Source organism: Lygodium microphyllum, chromosome 19, assembly GCF_053477565.2.
Source record: "Lygodium microphyllum isolate KBCC chromosome 19, Lygodium_microphyllum_v1.1.10, whole genome shotgun sequence".
NCBI lineage: Eukaryota > Viridiplantae > Streptophyta > Polypodiopsida > Schizaeales > Lygodiaceae > Lygodium > Lygodium microphyllum.
The window spans coordinates 103,095,151-103,111,103 of NC_141153.1; the positions used below are offsets into that span (position 1 = coordinate 103,095,151).

General features: G+C 38.5%; 1 protein-coding gene across 2 annotated transcripts in view; it reads right to left on the bottom strand.

Annotated features, from left to right (window-relative positions):
* The window catches only part of LOC148020227 (uncharacterized), a 145,123-nt gene extending 129,503 nt beyond the window's left edge, over nt 1-15,620 (bottom strand). For both annotated transcript variants that reach the window (XM_087700550.1, XM_087700549.1), the window contains exon 1: nt 15,219-15,620. The gene's annotated coding sequence lies outside the window, so the exon portion shown is untranslated. The remainder of the gene's footprint in view (nt 1-15,218) is intronic.
* Between the last annotated feature and the right edge of the window lie 333 nt (nt 15,621-15,953).

Here is a 15,953-nt window from a genome sequence, read left to right on the forward strand (position 1 = left end):
TGGATGACAAATTGGCTTTTAATTGCTAGCTGATATAGGCATTTTTTAAGCAAGAATTAATAATTAGATTCGTTTTCAAAATTAATATTCTAAAATTGATTTAATGAGGCTGAAAATTGTTGAAAAATGTAATTAGAAGGCTATCACTTGGCAAAACCTTCCCAAGCAAGGAGGGGAAGGGCTGTTGGAGGCTAGTAGGACTCATGCTAACATTCTGAGAGTTGAAGAAATGCACAAGAGACAAACGACAACTGACCACGGACTCCTACAGTTTAGCCATAGCAGGATTAATCATCCTAGAAGCTAGTGACTACAATTGGGGCTCCAATGTAGGTCTAGTTGCAATCAATCAGCCATTCACAACAGGGCAGCATTAAATTTCAGCCAAAGTTGGGCAATAAAACTTTGAAATTTCTTTCTTCACCTTCCTCTCTAGTCTCTCAACCAATTTATAACTTCCCTCAAGAGATCTCAACCAAACTTAGTACCAAGCCAATTCAATAACTTCCCTCAAGAGATCTCTGTCAAATTTAGTACGAAGAGGGTGCAAATGAAGAGTTTCTATTACTCAACCCTAATTTACAACAGAAATTAAGTTTACTAGCCACCCTAGATCTTGTTAGCAATCATGTTTGTCATGCCTTGTCATCTCCTGCGTGTGAGCCTCAGTCTGAGTCAGACGAGGACTTTAGGAGCTCTGACTTGTCTATCACTTGTTTTGACGGAGGAGGTAGCTCATTTTAGAGTACTCAATTTATTGCATTTCAGTGCATTTTCTTCTCCAGTCGGGATTTTATGTGCATTTCCTGGGGCAGTTTCTACATTCTTCAACCTGCCTCACCTGTCGGACATTGTCCACCCTTTTCGGGATTTTTCTGAGCATTCCTAGCATTTTTACCAGCATTAAATGCTGGTCGGACATATTTATGGTCTCAAATTTCAAGTCGGCCAGTTTTTGGGTTTTTTGGCTATTTATAGTCATTTCCCACTTGGCAGTCAGTTGTATTATCATCTTCCCTCCTTTGGCAAGTGCACACTCTGACTCTGTCATCTTCCTCCGTCTTCGGTGCTGTCGTCATCATCAGCCTGATCTGGTGCCCTCACTGACGCTTCGGGCTGCGTGCTGGGACTGATCAGTCTACAGTTTTGTATTCAGCATTCATTACAGTCAGTGCAGATTTTCTTCCTTCATTCTCTGCTTTCTCTCTTTCTCTTCCTCTGTGTTTGTGTTTCTTCTTTTGTTGCGCACTCTCACAAATCTATCATCCAAGGAGCAAATCGAAGGCCAATCCCCAATCAAACTAAAGGGCAAATTGGTTTGAGGGCTTGTTTGCTTTTGACAACAAAAGACATTTGAAAGTGAAGGAGATTGGAGTAATCTTTATGTACATGTTCCAATTGCAATACACATTAAAGAAATACTACTAGGGGTGCCAGTTTTTGGGGCCAATCAGATATGCAATGTCCAAGATCAAGTGGTAAAATTTGCATTCTAGTTTATGTGAATTTCAATCTTACTATAATTAGTGCATAATCAAGTCATTACTAGCTTTTCAGAGAAGGAAGGTTGGTTTCATCCACCATTGATTAATTGAGCTATTTAACAAATGCTCAATTAAGCAAGGAGTCATATCTCCTTCCAAGTTATTTACCAAAAGGAGAAGATGCAACTTTAGACCAAAACAAACTATCTAAATCCCTTGAACCATTTTGCAATTTAAACTATTCGGCACCTTGCCACAGATGGTTCCAAGATCTACAAAGCTCCTTTATGAAACCAAGCTCGCTTTCCAAATAACTTTTGGTTGACATCATGCCATAACACCTCAATTGTCAAATCAATCCAAGGAACTCAAAGCTCCTACTCTTTTGTCTTCATTCTGTGAGCCTTGAAACTTGTTCTAGCAAAGATGGCTATCTTGTATCAACTTCAAATCTCCAAAAAATGTAGACTAGAAGGCCTTCAATTTCTTAATTGCACTTGAGCTCCATACACAATGCTCTCCTTGATATTTAAAAGCAACAAGAGTTCATGCCACAAGAATGTTTGAAGCAACTTCCAAAAGACAGATGTTTGTGGACTATAGCTTGCAGTCTCAAGGCTACCCATTGTATGATTTTGTTAAGCGAGATATCTACACGAGCCATGACATTCAGTTCGTGGAAGTTCCGACCCAAGAGGGGGGGTGAGGATCACCCTGTTCTTGGAGATCCCAATGATAGTTGGGCCCCAATGACTTTCTCTAGCACCTGTGCCTCTTGAGGACTCTTCTTCTATGTGAAGCATAGTTTCTAGCCATCGGATTCACCGATTGCTCCCCCACCGTCACTGGACCTTCCACAAACTTCAAGAGATAGAGAGTGATGCGACGAGATCCAATCTCCTCCTTGTTGGGCATGTGACACACTCCGAGATTCAGGGATCGAGGGAGTCCTTGAGGAGTGGCAACCGCAGGATAGACCGCGGAGGTCACGGTGGCACCTGGCACATTCTACGAAGCTTGTTTACTCTACTTATTGTTTGATGTCTCGTGTTATGCAAGATAGAGAGCCTACCTCCATGCAAGATGCTTTACAATTTGATCATTGGTAGAAAACAATGGAAGCCAAGTCAGAGGCTATTGAGAGGAATGGCACTTGGTACCTTGTGTCTCGTCCCTCTCATAAGAAGGTGATTGGTATTAAATGGGTCTTCAAGACCAAGTACCACAGTGATGGCTCTTTTGACAAGCACAAGGCCCGCCTTATTGCTAAAGGTTTTGCTTAGCGCCCATGCATCGATTGCCATGATACTTTTGCCCCCATTGCTTGAAGGAGGAGATCTATGTAGAGCAACCTCTTGGCTTTGGATCCTTAGATGGAAAGGTTTACAAGTTGAAGAAGGCCGCCTTATATGGCCTGAAGCAAGCTTCGCGTGCTTGGAACGAGAGCATTGACTTGTTCCTTTAGGAGCACTTGGGATATCGGTGCTTCAAGGCCGATTCGCAACTCTATGTGCACACTTCCCAAGGTGGTCATGTATTTGTCTTGTATGTAGATGACTTGATTGTTTCAGGTGACCATGCACAAAAGGTCAAAGAGATGAAGGCAGCCTTACATTAGAAGTTCGAGATGACGTATTTAGGACTTCTCCATTTCTTTTTGGATATTTCCACATGCATTACACTACACAACCAATGACTTCTTGAGATCCAAAGTCATTTTATCCTTTAATGCATTAAATGCTGAAATTTCCAATGTTGTCCATCTAAATGGCACATTCTTCTTCTACAAAGCATGCAATGGAGAAGCAATTTCAGCAAAGTTCTATACATATTTCCTGTAGTACAAACAAAGATCCATAAAATTGCAGATCTCATGAACATTTCGAAGATGTGGCCATGAAGAATGAATTGCCTTAACCATTGTAGGATTCATAGAAATGCCATCAGCCGACACAATGTGGCCCAAAAATTAAATCTCCTACAAAGCTATGCCAATCGACTCCCAATTGCCTACTAGTGCAACTTTTTCCTTGCAGCGCAGGGAAGCAAGGGCTGTGGATCCATGGGAATGTGTATATCTCTCAGAAACAGTTGTGCGCAACGAGAAGAGAAGTGTTGAAGGATGTGTGCCAGAAAATTTCTTCTCTTATGGATCCGAACGGAAAGACTACTTTACACTCACTCAAGTTCTCCTTTGGCGGATGCTGCCTGCTACAGTCAATTGATTGGATCATTGATTTGGCTCCTCAACACGTGTTGATCTATGTTTTATTGTAGGTCTCTTGGCTGGGTTCATGAGTGAACCTAAGCATGTGCATTGGTAGGTTACTCAGAGGATACTACAGATTTTGAGGGGAACCTCCGACCTAGGGATTTCGTATCCTGCAGCTATAGGTGCTTCCGCTCTTGTCCTTGCAGGTTGGAGTGATTCGGATTGGACTAGCGATGTGGACCACAAGCGGTCTACTACATGCTATTGTTTTACCTTAAATGCAGGTGTTATCTCTTGGAGTAGCAAGAAGCAACCCACCATAGCCCTATCTTTGATTGAGGTGGAGTATCAGGCAATGCCTTCTACCACATGTGAGACTGTGTGGCTTCAGAGATTGTTGGAGAAGCTTGGCTATCCCCAGACTCGTCCTACTATTCTGCAGTACAACAATGAGAGTTGCATTGCCTTGGCACGGAATCTCGTATTCCATACTGACAAAGCACGTAGAGATCCAGTACCATTTCATTAGGGAGAAGCTTCTAGATGAGACCGTAGATGTGGAATACTACAAGACGAATGATAATCTTGTAGATCTATTTACGAAGGTGCTTCCCCATGCTCTACTTCGACAACATTCCAGATCCCTTAGCCTTATGCCTCGCCCAAGATCTAAGAGGGGGTGTTAAGAGATTGTCATCCCCTGGACAAGCATCTTTCTCAGTTAGGCTATGTACATATGCATTTTTCCAACCAAGCAATCATTTGAGTATTTCGATGTGCAGAGTAGTTTTTTTCATCTGTCAGTGCCACGTCAACAGCGAGACACACAAGTTGCATGGTAATCCAATGAGACTCTGTATACAATCGACCAGTTTTCAGTAGAGCCAGGTTGCATTTAATGCAACCGACTTGATAATTTTTTTGTTCTTTTAGGAGGCTATAAATAGTATGACACTAGCACACTCTCCTTTCCTTGCGATTGCAAATTTTAAGGCAAAGATCGAGTAGATTGCAGCTAGAACCATGGAACCAGTCTTCCTCCTCGGATAGGGTGGTAAATAACCTGATTAAGCACTACTTACAACAATTAACAAATTCACAAAATTGAAATGCACACTTTTCCATATAATCTTGGACATTGGACACCCTATTGGCCCCAAAATTGGCGCCACTTTCGGTATTTATTTAACTTATTTGAAGAAGAAGTTGATGTACACTGGGATTCTCCCAATCCCTTTCAATATTCCAACTCCCCTTGTCCAAAATGACAAACAAGTCTTCAATTTGATTGCCTCTTGATTTGGACAATCAATTGACATTCACTTGCTTTGATGATAGAGATGGAAAATGCCCCAAATTCATTGATTTGCTAGTCCCTTCACCTAAATTTGATTGAAAACAACTTTAGTCCTATTGAATCCAAGTCTTGGAGCTTTTAATTTTTGGCACGCTTCTCGAGGCTGTTGCTAAAGCCTAAATTTTTATGTAGGTTAGGGTTTACATCAGAGAAATCTGAAGTTTCTCAACCTCTAGTTATCTCAATGTTGTAATCTTCGAAACAAGGTTGTAGAAAGTTGGGAGATGAGAGAGAATACTGAGGAGAAATTGAGACTTTCTTTAAAAACTGAAGAAAATCTGCCATTTATTGTTGTTGCCCTATCTCAACAGCTTGTAGATGTTGTCACATGTTGTCGATTGGTATTCTCCTACCCCTAGCTGCCTTAGAAGATCCTCCAATGGCTGCAAATCAAACCAATAGCATCTCCTTCCTCTCTTGCACGTTAAATCCACTAAAAATGTCTCTCTAGTATCTAAAGACGTTTTTCACTCTTTCATAGGCATTTTTTACAAGTGGCAACCTTTCCAAATTGTTTTTCCTACATTATCTATAATTAAATATTAATTTTTAATCTTTGAAAATAAAAAATTAATCTAATAATTATTTCAATACTCTAAAAAATAATCTAATTGACCAATAATTAAATTGGCTAGGCAACTTTCATTATCGAGTGTCTTCGCACCATCTTTGACCATCAGATTGGCGTTAGGTATCATTAAACACTTCTCTAGTGTCATCAATTGACACTTATGGCCAAATAAATGACCTAGGCCAATAACTAGCACCACATACCACCAAGTACCAAGTAAACCAACCAAAACTGTAGATACAAGGGATGCATCGAGAATGATTTTATCAATGTTAGCAAGTTGCTCTATAATGTCTAGCACGTGCAATGTAAGCATCCACAAAATCAACCTCTATCATGTGCTCCATCTCAAGATGCTTACGCAAGTAGGCTACATCAGCCTCATTGCATATCTAATATAATGAGCCAAGATTATCCAAGCATCCTTGGTCGTTGTACAAAATCGATTATGCAAGATAACATGTCTCTTGCACGAAAGTATAATCAACGCATGAGCTTGGGCATCACACCCGTCCCATCTCAATCGATTTATTATGGGATGTACAAGAGGAGTTGGAGCTAAAGATTCAGTGGTGATTGTGAATAAGCCAGAAAAAACTGTGACATTCTATGTAGCAAGGCCTATAAGCCTAACTTCTAAACCTCATATATAATCCCAAAGTTGTTTGGCAACAAGTTCAAGTTTTATAATGTATGCCCACATGGGATAATTAGGGTTATCTAATTTATTTGAGTCCCTAAACATGTTGAGCGAATCATTTTGCTTAGCCATGGCTTCCTGAAATTTCTAGTTTTTCTGTAATTAGCTGTTGTCCAAAGTACAAATATAGGTGCAACTAAAAAAAAAAACAAAAACAAAAACTCAAAATTTGTCAAAAAATTAATAGCGTCAATGAAAAAATTGCAGTTGATGGAGCTCTAATGTGCGCAAACATCAATGAAGAAGGTGTAATTGGCCTCACTGTCCATGAATTTGGGAAATTTTCACAAAAGCCCTAGATTTAATCAGTGAAATTTGGTGAGATTGAACCTCAAATGTGAAAAGTCCCAAATTTAAGCATAAGACCAAGCAATTTCTAAACCCCGACTACACAATCCCCAAAATGTTTACAAGATTCAAGGTTTCAAAATGTAAATACAAACTCACTTGACTTACCGAATGCCTACTACAATACCTACTAAATAGTGTGAATTTTATATTGTATTAATCTCACATATTTAGTACAAAACTCCACAAATTATTGTAGGGCTAAGTGAAAAGTATATGCCTAAGCTATTTGCATATTAGTAGCAAAATATAGGAAGAGATGAAGCATCAAATGCATTGAATGCTAATAAAGCTCAAAAATAATATGCATGAATGATCGAGAGTATACATACCACCTAAATTATCCGCTTCTTAATGCCATTTCTTCCTAAAAACACTATATAAAGCACCAATGGCACACACGGAATCATCACCAATATATAAAGATCTTGAAAGTTTGTGTATTCTAAAATAATCACATCAGTATACAGAGCTCTAGTGGCACATAAGCCTTTATTGGATTCATAAGCACATCGAAAGTTTGTTGATGATAAAAAATTGTTATTGCGTTTATGTCTTCTTGCTCGTGTGTGTTTTTCTTTGTCATGTATCCCAACATTGGAAAAGTTAAGACACAATTTTAATTAAGAATTTAGAAGACAAAGTTAAATAAATTCTTTGCATTTGTCCCAAGAAAATCCCAATGTATCCTGATAGTAGAAAACAATGATAGAATTAGGAAGCTTTGCTCTTTTGGGCAAAGTTTGCACTAACTTTGCCAATTTCATAGTTAGAATCCTATCATTTGTTCCAAGAAAATCCCAATGTATCCCGATAGTGGGAAACAATGATAGCATTAGAAAGCTTTGCTCTTTTGGGCAAAGTTTGCACTAACTTTGTCAATTTCATAGTTAGTATCCCATCACATTCTAACCATTATATAAACAAAAAAAAAGGATTTTAAATCACGACTTGAAATAACCAATGTGTTATTGGTAAGCAGCTAGTGTAGTTAGCTACATGCAAATGGATGGGGCATAGTTGAAGCAAATTGCACACATACTCTAGCTTGGTTTACTACACCTTCATGTGAGGAGGCTCTTAGCTACTAACAAGCTAAAGACATCATATGCATTTTATACTTTAAAATCTAGTCTCAAAATAATATATGTTTATATGTATCAAAGGCTAATCATGAGATTAAAATTTATTAAAAATTATATGCATCAAAGGCTAGTCATGAGATAAAAAAAGTCATATTAATCATATTCATATTTTGGATTATGCATTCATAGATTTCAATGTCTAGACTCTACTTTAAAGTATAGATTGGACTAAAGTATCTTAATCGATTCACTCAAAGTATGCCTTGCTAGTACTATGGAATATACATGGCTAGGGGGTATAATAAAAATTCAAGTTGCAAAGTATTGAACCCCCTCGCACTCCTCCCCTCTCGCCCCCGCCCCCCCCCCCACACTAGTAACGAGTTGTAACTATTGGCTAATGTTGGTCAAGACAGAGGCAACCATGGCAAGCTAAGCGAGAGAGTCAAGGATAAACTCGTCGTGGGGGCAACATGCCAAACTTTAAGATAGATAGCACAAATCAGAGAATGCAGCATGCAAGCCACCAATGATGACGAGCAAGGCAAATGACGACAATGATGAGCTAGGCCAATGGCAATGATGACAAGCAAGCTAGTTCAACGTATGCAGCGTGCCAACATGCAAGACGAGACAGTTGGTAAGGAGAAGAGCAACCAAGCACGAGACTCAATGGCGGCTAAGGTGGTGATAGTAACGGTTGAAAGGTATACTCTAATACCACTATTATGTTAGGGTTTAACAACACGCGCGCACACACTAAAACCAGCCTTCTTTCTAATATGGATGGTAATTTCCTGATTACAACTTTGTTACAGCACCAATATTTATTACAAAACTGGGAAATGTAAATTAACTTACAATCTTGGACAATGGACACCCTATTGGCTCTAAAACTAGCGCCCTTTCGATATTTCTTTAAATTAATTAAAAAAGAAGTTGATGTACAATGGGATTCTCCCAATGTCTTTCGGTATTCCAACTCTCCTTGCAATCCAAAATAACCGACAAATGTTCAATCTAATTTGCCCCTTGATTGGGGCAGTCAATTGGTCTTCATCCGATTTAATGGAGATGGAAAATGCCCCAAATTCATTGATTTACTGGGCCAAGGCTACTGCTAAATCCTAATTTCTATTGCATGTTAGAGTTTACAGTAGAGAAATCTGAAATTTCTTAGCCTCTGGTGATCTCAATGCTATAATCTTCGAAGCAAGCCTGAAAAAAGCTAGGAGATGAGAGAGAAAGCTAGAGAGAGAAAATTCGAAATTTCTTCGTAAAGAACTGGAAAAAATCAATCATTTATTATTACTACCCTATCTCAACCACCTGTAGATGTTGTCTCTTGCTGCTGTTGATTGGTCTTCTCCTGACCCTAACTGCCTTAGAAGGTCCTTCAATGGCCGCAAATCAGACTAACAGCATCTCTCTCTCTCTCTCTCTCTCTCTCTCTCTCTCTCTCTCTCTTGCAAGCTGAATGCACTAAAATGCCTCTCCAACCTCTAAAGACACTTTTTAATCTTACATAGGCATTTTTAACAAGTAACAATCTTTTCAAATGATTTTTTCAATAATATTCATAATTACATATTATTTTTTAATCTTTAAATACTAAAATTTAATCTAATAATTATTTCGATGCTCAAAAAAATAATCTGACTTCCATTCCTGAGTATCTTTGCACTATCTTTAACCATCAAATTGACATTAGATATCATTAAACACTTCTCTAGTATCACCAATTAACACTTACGTCCAAATGAATAATCTAGACCAACAACTGACACCAGATACCACTAAATACGTATCCAACATAACTTATAGCAACTTTTACATTTGACATCCTGTGATTTCCTTAGATCCTAGGCTCGTAAATTTACTCTAACCCCAATTACATCTCATATGTGTAACATGTACTTAACCATGTGATTAAAAATTAACCCACATGTTAAGTGAGATTTCAAAAATACATGTCCTCGTGACACAATGAAAAACTAAATAGCAAGAGAAAAGAGAGTGTAAAAAGCCACATCCACTATGTGAGAATAAATGAAAGTATAATCTCTAAGATACTACGTACCACACCCACTGACGAGTATTCACACAAGGAAAAAACCCTTCTTCGACTAAAAAGTAAAAAGTACTCATAAGATAAGGGAGCATTTACACCAAAACATAAGATAAACGCGATAAGTGTAACACAACCATACTGACAATTAGTTTTGAACAGCTCTAGTGATTCTTACTTGTGGACAGTAGTGTATTGTCCAGCTATAGTATATAGTGGATCTGGGATGTACTCAACATGCATCCAATATACTTTTTGCTAGCAGTATGTTTGCCAAGAGGTCACTATTCAATGTACAAATATCTATAATTCGTACACATTTGGATATACTTGACTCTGAAACTATACATTTGCATCATTATGATCGTTAGAGATTGATTAGCAATTGCTAGTTTTCAATGGATAATCTTCAATAAATTAGTAATATTCAACTGGTTTTTATCAACATCAGAGTATTATTGGACACCATTGATAGTTCAACCATGGTTTAGGCTCAATTTATGCTTTACTTTGATTGTTTGATCGCAACGCTTTTGATTTAGTGTCAATAGATGCACCCAATGTACAATTCATTTTTTATTAGACATGACTTAGTTATATTTACTGAATATTTCAATATGAGTTTAATAATAGTATAGTATTAACCACAACGACCGATGTTCTTTGACCATGATATCTATGCTTTTTCTTGTTTAGTATTGCTTTGCTTTTGTAATCTTATAGTACAATAAAAAACAATTGTAAGAATTTGAAAGGGGAGGTCTATCAAGAGAAAACATATCTTCAATGCTTAGCTTTGGCATATTAAGTTATATAAATGTGAGGTGCATACGTGAAGGACAAGGCAATTAAGTCACAAAGACAACTTAAGCAATCTAAGTGAATAATAGGTGACATTGACAAAAGTTGTATAAAATTATGACAAGCATTTACTTGTGGACACTTAACGTCAAATGGAATCTAGGCCATTAATTATGCCATTAAATGTCCAAGGATAACATTGTAAGACTAAGCATTAATTGATAAGTTAATTTACATCCAACGCCAATCAATGTTGGGACTATTAAATATTCCACAAGAGGTTAGTACATTAATTGTGAATGAACACTAATCAATTCTTGAGCAAGATCGAATGGATGATCAATTAATTTTCAACATTTTTAAAGTTAAAAATTACAATTAGAAAACTATCAAGTAGCAAAAGAGGCTATCATTTGACAAAATTACTTATGCAAAGACGAGATAAGATTATTTGGGGGCTAGTTGAAAGTTGCATAGCTAATTTAATTACTGGTCTGTCATATTATATTTCATGGCACGAAAATAATTGTTAGATTAATTTTTCACATGTAAAGGTTAAAAATTAATATTTAATTATAAATAATATTGAAAAAACCATTTGAAAATAATGCCACTTGTCAAAAATGTCCATGCAAGATTGAAAAACATTTGTAGTTACTAAAGAGGCATTTAAGTATATTTAACTTACAAGAGAGAAAAAATAGATGATGCTAGCCTAATTAGAAGCCATTGGAGAACCTTCTAAGGCAACCAAGGGCAAGAGAAGACCAATCGACAACAGATAACACCATCTAGAGGTTGTTGAGACAAGACAACAATAATAAATTACTAATTTTCTTCAATTCTTTGCATCTAAAAGCTATTGAGACAAGGCAATAGCAATAAATGACAAATTTTCTTCAGTTCCTTGCAAATAAAGTTTGGATTTTCTCTCTCCTTAGTATTCTCTATCATCTCCCAACCTTTCTCCGAAGATTATAGCATTGAGATCACCAAAGGCTAAGAAGTTTCAGATCTCTTTGCTGTAAACCCTAATCTGTAAAGCAAAAATTAGGATTTCGCAACAGCCTCAAGAAGCATGCTAAAAATGGGAATCTCCAAAACTTGGATTCAATAGGACTAAAGTTATTTTTAGTCAAATTCAAGTGGAAAGACCAGCAAATCAATAAATTTGGGACATTTTTCATCTCCATCAAAGCGGGTGAAGGCCAATTAATTACCCAAATCAAGGGGCAAATCAGATTAAAGACTTACTGGTCATTTTGGACAGCAAGGGAAGTTTGGTTACAGTTGGTGCCACCAAAATTACCATCAATGCTAACATTCAAAAGATACACCTTTCAGCTGATTTTCTCTCTCATCCTTTGACATTTCTTCAGCAATTCTCACCATATTCCAACCAATGGTAAAGAGTAATTAAAGTAATTACTACTCAAACTCTAATTTACTACAACCATTAGGGCTTTCACACACCTTCCAATCCATGCTCAATTACAGAAGACCGAGATACTCGATGTAACAGTTGAAGGCATCAATTTGTACCGATTTGAGGGGTAGCCCATTCCCAAATTATTGTGACTTGCATGTGAAAGATGGAAAACCCAAATTTTCCCGGATTTTTGTACAACCAAGGGACAAATTGTTTCTAGGTAGTGCCGATCATTTATGGCATCCATTTGTATTGAAAATTGAAGGAGATCAACCTATGTCTCAATGTACTTCAACCCTATAGCAATACAATATAGACAAATACTGCAAGGGGCACTTCTTGTTAGGGCCAATCACGTGTCAACTGTCCAAGATTAAGTGGCAAAGTGTGGATTTCCAGATTTGTGTATTCAATGCTTGCTGAAATTTGAGTTAAATCACGTTATCACCACCCTTGCCAAGAAGGCCAGTTTCAGTCCATTTGGGCAAAGGAATCCAACATAGAAAAGAGGCACTGTTTGCTAATAGCAAAGAACAACAACCTCAAAGGGCACCAATCTTTGCTCAAAGGGGACCTCTATATTATTGATCCCTGCCCACAGCTAAAGAGTTGTCTTCAAAGAAGTTTTACCTCTAGGCTGGTTGCTTCATTTGATTTAGTTACTTTGTGGACAAAAGACAAGAGGGCTATCATGCTTCTCTTCATCAAAGACATCAGGTTCCAGCCTACAAAGTAACATAGTCTCTGAAGCAAAAGATCTCAAATTTTCAATCCACAATCCCTCATTAAGCTGTAGATGTAAGACAATATTCGTAAGATGCATACTCTTCAAGCATTTGAAAAACAACTAGTTGATGAGTAGTGAATATCTAGAAAATTCCTGGTGTATGGCTATAACAAATTTCTCAATCACACTTTGCAGACACAAATGAAAACTAGCATGGGTGTTTGAGAAATCATCAGCTTCTAAGGGGCTAATGGACCTTTCCTAGGCAATTCACAAACATTTAGGAACGACATTTTCAGCCATGTTTTGAGTTCCTTCCTTGCCTAGTTAGCTGAGGATCAGGATTACTGGCAGCAACATCTTTTAAAACCGTCCGGCACTTTACACTATCTACTTAAAAGCAAGTTGGAAGAATTGCCTGGATTACTTGGTCTCTTGGCTGGTTGGTTGAAGGTCATGGACAAACCACGGGTAAATGCTCTGATAAAGGGCACTTATAAATCCAAAGAAGCAGACACCTTGTGCGGCAGCAAAATACCATTACTGCTAACCTAAAACCTAATCTAGAGCACTTAGTCCAATACAAACAGTCTCTCAGACACTTGAAGAAAAACCTGGCATTGCATTGTTCAAAAGGGAGGAAGAATCAACAAACTGCAATTCTACACAGATCTCTGACCAAACAAGCTTCTCCCTTCCTCAATGCAGAGCTAGTAGTGGCATTAGCAGCATCAATCACCATATGAAAGTTGCCTCCTCCTAGAACTTCATTCAGACATATGAAAGTTGCCTCCTAATAGAACCTCATTTAGACATAACTGTTCCAGTTGCCCATGTAAGCCCATTCTTTCTATCTGTTAGTTGGAACCTAGATATTACACACATTGATGTTTTTCCCCATCCAATCTATAGAGACAATTATAACATTCTGCCATCTTTATCTGAATGAACTAGCTTTGGATTTTTTGAAGCACTAAAAAGAGTCAGACATCCAGAATAGTAGTAATTTTTGTTATAATGAAGTAGAATAGCAGCCTGCCATGCAGTTCTTGTATCAGGATGACATCTGGATTGTTGTCCAAAATCCATCAGCCAGACAGTGTAGAGCTCTACACTGTCTGGCTGGGGTTTACTTTTTTCCCATAAGAAACTTTATATCTGTTTGCCCTGGCCAAAGGAGGAATGTACAAGACTTGCCCAAGCCTCAGGCAATATCAGCTAATAAATCCCACAAAACAGGAGGGTAAATCTTGAATTCCCACCTGTACAGGACATTTCGTCCAAATGAATCTTTGCCAAGATCAATTGGTTGCCAACACATGACATAGACCAATTTCAAAACGGTCCCTTATAATGACTTGAGTTGCTTCTCTGGATAAGGAAATCACTTCTTAAAACCCCTCCACAGTATATTCATTTCACTGCAGCAGCATCATTAACCATAGACCAATTTCAGACCACAGAAAAACGGTCCCTTACAATAGCTTGAATTGCTTCTCTGGATAAGGAATCTCTTCTTAAAACCCCTACCTCCACAGTATATTCGTTTCACTGCAGCAGCATCATTATCCATAATCTTGAACCACTGAGCTGTGTAAGTAATTATCAAAATATGTATCACCTTTTCATAGATTTTAAGCTTTTAAATTACAAAAACTCCTCAGGTGCATCCATTTTGACTAGCTTTGTAGAAAAACAGACCAAGGCTTCCTTGCTTTTAAATTTAAGCACATTTTTGCAGGACTTTGTGTGCATCCAGGATAACGTCATCTTTTCCCTCTATCCAGTGCTTGCAGGGCGATTAAAATCACATGCAAGGAGATCAGCAATAGATCTTGCCTTGAAATCCACTTCCATATAAGCGCTTTTCCCACAACCTCAAAAAGAGCCTTCCTTTCCACAGATGTCCTTTTCAGTGCGTAAGAAGCCACTTGAATTGATACATTCTGATAGCATCTAGACTGAGTCCCTTGAGCTCCACGAGTCAACATGAGTCAACATGGAGGGAGGAGGCTGCATAGCGCCACCTCGCCTCCCCCAGGGCCCACTAGGGTAGTGAGCAGCTGTTGCTAGACACTTGTAGACATTTGTGCTGCCGGAGAAGTGCAGCCAGGGGTTTGAACTGACATACCCATGAAACTCAACCCACAGTCAAACCAACCGGGGGCCACGACCACTCCTTCTTCTACAAGATAAGCAATGGATAAGCATTTTGTGTAAAATTGAGTACAATTATAGGTCTTCAACCTCCGAAACAACGAGAGCGCCCGTATGCTTTTAAGGGCTCTGGATGTGCTCTTTGCCCTACCGCCTCTCATATGGCAGTTTTATCTCTCGACTTCCTCCACCTACCCTATGCTCTTTTCCTCCTATGCCCTAAGGATGCAAAGAAACACAACGCAAGAAGAAGGAAGAATGGCAAGATAGATTTGTCACCTTGTTGGAGTGCAGCAAGCCTCGAACAGGCTCCAATGTATCATCGATCTAAGAGTAACCTCCGCGTACGTTCAAAGCTCCCCTCCGATTCCACATATCCCTCCGCGCTGTCGCCTCAAGCCCTCGATGTTGCTTCCACTTCCCCATGGTTCCCAAGCTCCACCAAACGCTTAAGAGGGTGAGAAAGAGAAGAAACCAAAGACTATGGCAGTAGAAACTCCTCTCACTATACCAAGACCTGCTACCATTGTGGTGCAAGAGATGGAAGAGCCAAGATCTACGAAAATCAATCGCAGCTTGCCAGTTGCTCTCTCTCACGCGTGATTTTGAAGCTTTTGTACGTTAGGAATTCTGTGGGCAGGCACCCTACTTCTCTCTCTCTCTCTCTCTCTCTCTCTCTCTCTCTCTCTGGCTCTAGTCCCTTTGCATTGCCTGTAGGCCTATGTAGCATGTTCCCGAATTTAATTAAACACGTTATTTTTGAACTAGGGTTGTAAGATACACCTTGCTTGACACCCAATTCTACAATTTCCTTATTTGGGTGCAAAAAAAACTTATGATCTTTTTTGGCTTGAAACTATGCTTTTTGCTTATTCTTCGATCATTGGCTCTTGTTGACATTCATTGCCCAACTTTGACTTTGCCTTTGACTTGTTTTTGGCATGGGTTTAGCATTATCTGACCTTGCTATTAGAGTGCAAGTCCATTGGCATTGCTCGTTTGGGTAATAGGAAA